An 8,973-nucleotide genomic window follows, 5' to 3' on the forward strand; every position below is an offset into this window, starting at 1 on the left:
GCTGCACAAGAAGAAAGGAGCCCAGACGAACCATGTGTTCCCACATCCCCACTTCTGTGCCTTGTGGGTTGAAGGTGGCCCAGCTGTGACACTATTAAATCCTCTTTTTTTTCTAGGTATTCTTTTATTTTTTTATTTACAAGGTTGTTTTTTTTTTTTTAATTTTACATACATACTGCAGTTCTCCCTCCCTCCCTCCTGTCCTCCTGCTCCCCCACCACTACCTCTCCTCCACCCCACCAGCCCCTATCCACCCCTCAGAGAAGGTAAGGCCTCCCATTGATATGCTAGACTTTGTTGGCTCCCCATGGGAGAAAAACAATGACATCATGAGGTTTGCAGGCAAATGGATGGAACTAGAAAATATCATCCTGAGTGAGGTAACCCAGACTCAGAAAGACAAACACGGTATGTACTCACTCATAAGTGGGTACTAGATGTAAAGCAAAGGATAACCAGACTGCAACCCACAGCTCCAGGAAGGCTAGCTAGTAGAGAGGACCCTAGGAAAGACACAGGGATCACACAGCGACTGAAAAATGGATGAGATCTACATGAGCAAACTGGGCGTGAAAGGTGGTAATGGAGGGCAAGGGTCAGGGAAAGAGAGCTTAGGGGAGCAGGAGGTCCCAGCTGGATCAGGAACAGAGTGGGAGAACAAAGAAAGAGATACCATGATAAATGAAGACACTGTGGGAATAGGAAGAAGCAGAGTGCTAGAGAGGTCCCCAGGAATCCACAAAGATGACTTCACTATAGACTACTGGCAATGGTGACCTGAGCTGACCTACTCTGGTGATCAGATGGCCGAACCCTAACTGTTATGATAAAACCCTCATCCAGTGACTGATGGAAGCAGATGCAGAGATCCACAGCCAAGCCCTAGGTGGAGCTCCGGGAGCCCAATCAATGAGAGAGGAGGGAACATATGAGCAAGAGATATCTAGACCATGATTGGAAAAAGCACAGGGACAAATAGCCAAACTACTGGAAACACATGAACTGTGAACCAGTAGCTGAGGAGCCCCCATGGTACTGAACTAGCTCTTCTGGGTAAGTGAGACAGTTGATTAGCTTTAACTGTTCAGGGGGCCCCCAGGCAGTGAGACCGGAACTGTCCTTAGTGCATGAACTGGCTTTTTGGAACCTAGCGCCTATGCTGAGACACTTTGCTCAGCCTTGGTACAAGGAGGAGGGGCTTGGACCTGCCTCATCTGAACATACCAGGCTCTGCTGACTCCCCAGGAGAGACCTTGCCATGAAGGAGGTGAGAATGGGGGGGTGCGTTGTGGGGGAAGGCTGGGGAGTGGGAGGAGAAAGAACAGGGGAATTCGTGGTTGATGTGTAAAACGAATAGAAAATCTCTTAATAAAATTGATTTCTGAGACTTGAAATAAAAAGGTTTTTTTTTTTTCATTTTACATACCAACTGCAATTCTCCCTCCCTCCTGTCCTCCTGTGCATCCACTACCACCTCTCCTCCACCCCACCACCCTCCATCCACTCCTCAGAGAAGGTAAGGCCTCCCATAGGGAGTCAACTATATCTGGCATATAAAGTTGAGACAAAACCAGCCCCTCCCCACTGCATCAAGGCTAAGCAAGGTATCTCTTCATAGGGAATGGGTTCCAAAAAGCTCAGAGACATTATTGTAGTTTATTTTGCAATTTTAAAGAATTGAAACATTCTGGAACAAATAACAAAATTCAAACACATAATATGTACATTTTCAAAAAAATAAACCACTCCCAAAGTGCCAGTGTGTGTGGAGTGTCCTCAAACAGATGTGTTTATTCCTGTACCTGAGGCATGATTTTTCTGCGTCCATGTCCTGAGCTGGAGAGTATAGGCAATACCATGGTTAGTTTATGTACTGTTGTGAATGGATTCCAGGGTTCTGTACCTGACAGTACTCTAGCCACTGAGATACATTCCCAGTCCATTATAGTTCTTGGTTACTCAGACATGCACAACTTTATCTTCAGCACCAGAGACCTGTGCTTTGACATTTCTGGCTCAGGAGATATCAGGAAAGTATTAGCATCCTAATGACCCGATAGAATGGAAATGACCTAGCAGTGGACACAAAAGCACAATCTTCAGGGAACCAAGAGAGAGAGCTACCCTGCCTATCCAGTATGATGATGAGAGAGGGTTAGATCATTGCTAACCTAATTTCAGAGCCATCCCTGAGTCCAATACAAGGCCTCTAAATCTTCTCTAGAACTATTAGATCTTTGCAAAGCTGAGCAGAGGATGAGACGTCAACAGAGAGATTGCTACCAGAGTTGTAACCATCCCCCACTCTCTGTACTTTTCTATTTGTGGCTTGTCTCTATGATTAATTAACTAAGATTGTAATCTCATTGATCAGGACTCAAATGATGTTTCTACAATGTCTAAATGTATTGATGGAGCTAACAAATGTCAAATAGCCATTTATATCGGCCATGTTCTGAGAATTTATGCTCATCTGCTGATTAGGGATGCTTTGGCACTTAAGCCACCAGTTACCTGTGACATGAGAGAATAAGACCCTCTTTAGGGCAGAGTCACTATCCAGTAGGCTCCAGAGGCACAGTCATCTCTCTAGACTGTGAGCTCTGCAGTCCTTAAAATCCACAATGTGAAAAACACATTTAAAAAATAGCAGTGATTAAGATTAAAACCTAGTTTCTCACCTCAAGCACACAATTTCAGATCCTTGTGTACTGTTGTATTTTGATGTTGGTCCATCCTCAGGATACTGGTGCAGACCAAGAAGCCTCCATGGTACTGCCCTAGGCTCTACTACCCACCTGATTTCTATATCTAGTCAGGTATAGATCCCCAACAGTCTGCAGCCCAAGGTCTTTATGTGCTTCTACATCACTTTGAAAGCAAGTATGATTCTGACTTAAACTGTGAGATTATTACTAACATATCTTTTTTTTCCAAATTAGAATTTTTCATCAATAATTTAAGGTAGCTTATAACTTTAAGTCATGGCATATGATCTCTTTTTGTAAGCCTAAGAGATTTGGCTATCTATGTTTGAAAAACAAACTACCAACTAGCAATGTAGGTTGCAGGTAAAGTAGTACAAGATGGCAGAAAGGAATGGTTAGCACTCTGCCATCATAGAAGCTGACTTTTCATCCCCTTAGAGAAAGAAAAATGAAACAAAGTATTATCAGGTCTGATTTGCCAGCCTGCCTGCATGACTAATTTTAGATTCTAGAATGCCGGACTCTATGGTTAATACCATGAAGTGTTAATATCTGTTGCCACTCTCATATTGCAGTTGCCACTCCCTACACATCAAAGACAAATCATCATTTAGAAGGCTAGGGTGGTGTGTCCTGGGAGTTATCAAAACTTAATGTGAAGACTTTTATTTCAGCATACATTTCAGCTTCAAATATTCTGGCTCAAACTCTCCCAGGAGCTCAGTAAATTTCATTAATTAACTACATCTGTTAAAAACAAAACAAAAATGTGAGTTATGGATGTATAGACTCATTTCTCAAAATAGAGACTATTAAAAAATACTTCAAAGTTTAAAACAACAACAAAAGAAACTTCTGTATTTGCCACTCCACTCAGCAAATGGACTTATCTGTCCTTGACTGTGTTCATCAGCTCAAGCTAAACAAGGGCTACATGTGAGATTATCATAAAGATTCTATTTCAACCTAAACTCCACATCCAACATAAGAGAAATACTTGAATTATCTCTACCTTCCACTCCTATAACTAATGTTTTCTTTAGTAGTCAAAAATATTGTATTAAAATAGTCTATGGATGCCAGATGACAAATTTTCAAAAACAGTAGGGAAACAAACAAACAAGGACAAGAGACATGCCTCAGCCATTAAGAGTGCTTGATTTGCATTAAGAGGATTTCAGTTCAGTTTCAAGTTCCTGTGTTGGGTAGCTCACAGCTACCTATAACTCTAGCTCCAGGGCATCTAAGCTTTCTTCTGTCTCCCATTTACACATACATACATGCACACATACAGATCACACAAACACACTTAAAAAAAAGACAGGCAGCAAATACAAAGGAAAACTACTAATGCCTGATGTAACTTTATATTGAGACTTTTAAAAAACATTTTATTTTTTGAGACTATTTTGGGGAAAGCTGTTGGTATTTGTCAGTCTTTGTTTCTTTGTGATAAATAATCATTACATAAAATCTACAATTTTCATCCTTTTAGTTGTGCATCACACTGGCAGTAAGTTTATTCACACTGCTGTGCACTATCACTACTGTTCATCTAACTCTAGAACTTCCATCTTCCCAAACCAAAACATGGTTTTCCTTAAACACCATCCTTATCCTTCTCTTCTAGTCTATACACTGTCTCCACTAATTTGACTACTCTAAGTAGCTCATGTGGACTCTTGCAATGTTCTATCTGACATTGTAATATCTTTGAGGTTGATCCATGGTGAATCCTGTGTCATTTCATCTCTACTTAAATTGAAAGCATTGAATTGTATATGGACACTATATTGCCGTGTGTGTGTGTGTGTGTGTGTGTGTGTGTGTGTGTGTGTGTGTGTGTGTGTGTTTAGCCATTCATCACTGAAGGATATTAGGGTGTTCCTATCTTTGAATTGCTGTAAATAACGAAGCTATGAACATGAATAGAGGCAGACATGTTCAAGTCTTCCTTTACTCCTTCTGTTGCATGTTTAGAAATATAATCACTGCATTGCAACTGCATTGCATAGTAACTGTTTAATTTGCTGAGGAACCTTGCATTTGTTTTGTATAGCAAGTGTAGAAGTTTACATTCACAACAATTTTGGACACAGATTCCAATTTCTCCACTTCCATGAAATACTTATCTTTTCTTTGTTTAATAATAGCACTCTGCAGACAGCATGTGGTATCTCTCATGCAACTTTGGTTGGAATTCCTGGATGATTAGTGACATTAAGCATCTTTTCGTGTTCATCTTATGTCCTGGGGGGAAATGACTACTCAAGGTCTTTGCAGACTGCTAATTAGGTGGCTTGATTTTTAGTTAATGAAATACATGAATTCCTTATATATTTTCCATATTTATAGTTGATTATCAAACACATGATTTATAAGTATTCTATCTATGAACTGCCTTTTGGCATGTAAGTGCTATCATTTGATATCTAAAAGTCCTTAATATTAACAAAGTCCAATTTGTTTATTTTTATGTGATTTTGGTGTCATATCAAACAATCATTGCCATATATTTTTGTTTGTGGAGTATCCCATTTTCAAATGCACCTTGTTTTTACATTTTCTTCTATGATTGAGTGGCTAAGTGCCTTCCCATACCTCACACAATAAACTGCCATTCTGAGCCATCTGTAAGCACATGGACACACAGCTGAATGCGCCTTTATACTCATTGATTTAAGATTTCAAAAACAGAATTATTGGGTCAAATGGCATGGATGTGTTTAGAACTGTTAAAGGTTTTCTCTGACTACCTCCAAAATGCTGTGAGGAAGAGAGGTATTACAGGTAGTTGTGAGCCATGTGATATGTGTGCTATGACGTAAACTTAGGTGCCTGGGAGAGCTCTCTTTTTTCATTATTTTTTTAATTTTATAATTTAATTTAATTTTACATATCAGCCACAGATTCCCCTGTCCTCCCTCCCACCCACCCCCTCTGCCCTCCCCTCAATCCACCCCCCATTCCCATCTCCTCCAGGGCAAGGACTCCTCTGGGGATTCAGCTCAGCCTGGTAGATTCAGTCAAAGCAGGTCCAGTCCCCTCCTCCCTTCATCCAGGCTGAGCAAAGTGTCCCAGCATAGGACCCAGGCTCCAAAAAGCCAGCTCATGCACTAAGGATAGGTCTCAGTCCCACTGCCTAGGGTCCTCCTAAACATTTCAAGCTGATCGACTGTCTCACTTATTCAGAGGGCCTGATCCAGTTGGGGGCTCCTCAGATGTTGGTTCATAGTTCATGTGTTTCCACTAGTTTGGCTATTTGTCCCTGTGCCTTTTGCAATCATGATCTCAACATCTCTTGCTCATACAATCCCTCCTCTTTCTCACCGACTGGACTCCCGGAGCTCCACCTAGGGCTTGGCTGTGGATCTCTGCTTCTGCTTCCATCAGTCACTGGATGAGAGCTCTACCATGACAGTTAGGGTGTTTGGCCATCCAATCACCAGAGTAGGTCAGCTCAGGCACTCTCTCGACCATTGCTAGTAGTCTATAGTGGAGGTATCTTTGTGGATTCCTGGGGACCTCTCTAGCACTCTGCTTCTTCCTATTCCCATGATGTCTTCATTTATCATGGTCTCTCTTTTCTTGTTCTCCCTCTCTGTTCTTGATCCAGCTGGGATCTCCTGCTCCTTTAAGCTCTGGAAGAGCTTAACCATCAAGCCATGCCTCTAGTTCCTGAAGATAGATTGAATTGAAAAAAATGTGTTAGACTTGGACATTTAGTTATAACTTAGACCTCCAAAATATACAACTTAGCAAAAACTTAAGGCAAGGGGCTGGAGAGATGCCTCCAGGGTTAAAAGCACTGGCTGCTCTTCTAGAGGTCCTGAGTTCAATTCCCAGCAACCACATGGCAACTCACAACCATCTATAATGGGATCTGATGCCCCCTTCTATCATACAGGTATACATGCAGAGCACTCAAACATAAAACACAAACAAATTAAATTTTAAAATGTAAGACAAATAACTGCTTTCCAAAGCCCAATATTGCTTACTTTCATGTAGAACAAATGAATTACCAGATACTTTTCCATCTTGAAGTGAAGTATTTTACTGTTTAAATTTTCCAAACAGATTTTACAGCTTTGGGTTTTATGTATAAGTCTTTAATGTTTTGAGTTGATTTTTGTGTAAGGCCATCAAGTTTTCAAACACATTTTTATATGTTCCCTATCCTATATTTTTGATATCTTTGTTAAAAAAAAACTAAATTCTTGTACTTATTTGAGAGCTCTTTATCATGCTTCATTGATATGCATGTCTGTCTTCATGCAGCAGCCATACTGTTCTGACTTCTATAACTTTGTAATATATTTTCAAATTAGGACGAATGACCCTGAGTGATCTAAGTTTTGTCCTTTTCCTGAGATTTCTGTAGCTGTTCATAGTCTTATGCCATCCCTTACATATGTTAGGATTTTTTTCTATTTGTGTGAAAAATAATAATGTATTTTTATAGAAATTGAGCTTAACTAAAATTTCTTGAAGAATATGGAGAAGGGCCAATGACCCGATCTGGGCAATAATTTGGGAGTCTATTCCTAAAAGAATAAGCAATAAAAATTAATCTAGAAAAGGAACTGAATCAACCTAAAATCTACTACACAGCAAAAGAAAAGAGAAAACCTACAGAACAGAAGAAAATATTTTAAATCCATATGTCTGTCACAGGAGCCAGGGTGTGGACCCAATGCAAATGTCCATTGGCTGATGGATTAAAAACATGCCATACATGGTAGAATGTTACTAAGTCTTAAAGAAGTAAGGAACACCTATCATTTTTATCAACATAGGTGAAGCTGGAAACCATGTTAGATGAAAGGTAAGCACTGTACTCATTATATGTGGAATCTTAACATTAAACCCCAGAAGCAGAGAACAGAAAAGTGGTTATCATTACCAGGAGCCAGATTAAAGGGAAAGACATTATCAGAAGAACAAACTTCAGTTAGAGATGATGAACAAGTTCAAGAGATGTATCATATGACACATACAGTACCTATGCTTAATAAAGTGTATACACATGTAAAACTTGCTAAGGCTGAAGAGATTCAGGGTTTTCATCTCAAGTTCATGGTGAGCATGTTTAGTAATATGTGAACAAGCTTTATTTAGCATCCAGGCTGTAAACATGAATCAAAATATCATATAAGGGCAATTTTACATCTTAATTAAGTTAATGTTAAAATTTTCAGCCAAATACAAAATAATTTTGTGAAAAATAGTCCTATAATGGGGAAACAGTAAAAATGGGCTTATGTGTCTTTTGATAGCTGAGAATCTTTTTCTACTACTTACAAGGTAGTGTATTTAACATTATTTTGATGTGAATGGTACATTTTAAGCCAATAGGGGACTAGCATTGTACTACAATTAGCAGGGCATTGGGATGAACCACGTATCACTCTAGCATGAGGTTAGTCCTGACATGGTATTCTGAATTAACAACTAATATTAAGATACCCATCTATAGCCTCTCTTGTCTACATTTTAATATGTTTAATAACTGGAAATGGTCAAGTAATGAGTACTGGCTAGCTGAACCAGCACCAGACCTCCCCTTCCCTCAGTCCACACTCTATCTTCCAACAGAATTTATATAGAGTTCATTCATCATCAAAAATAAGTTGTGTTATATTCTTGATTAGTCCGTTAACTTGTCTCTTTCAGCCACACTAAAAAAAAAACTTAATCTTTCCTAACTAGATATACATGCTAGAGACTGGATACTTGGTTAAAAAAAATAAGTTTCCATTTTATAAAGCATATCTTTATAAAAGAATTTAAGTCTGTCTTAAAAGACACATGGGTAATGTGGGGTTTTTATGACCTTGGTAAATTGCACCTGACAAAATAATGAGGATATTAAATCTGTGTCCCTGGAGAGCATGAATGGTGGTGTGGAAGGATGGGAGAACAAGTTTAACACGCAGCCCTCACAAGCATTTGATCTGACCTCTGACATCTGTGGTTTAGATTTGTTCACTCTTGTGGATTCTTTGTTCTAAGAACAACTTGCCAAAAATGAGGGATATCTCTTAGGCATTGAGTGGCTCTTGAAGGTCAAGTGTACATGACTCAAAATTTGCATCAGCCAGACTGTCTTGGTGACTAAAGGGAAGGTCCTAGACGAAATGTGCTGTTGCTGTGTCTGATTCCCTCCTCCAAAAGGCACAGAACTATTGACAGGAAACTCATTTGTGGGAGTCTTTCCTCAACACCCTTGTAGTGATTAAATGACCACACCACCATCCTAGAT

Source organism: Onychomys torridus, chromosome 21, assembly GCF_903995425.1.
Source record: "Onychomys torridus chromosome 21, mOncTor1.1, whole genome shotgun sequence".
NCBI lineage: Eukaryota > Metazoa > Chordata > Mammalia > Rodentia > Cricetidae > Onychomys > Onychomys torridus.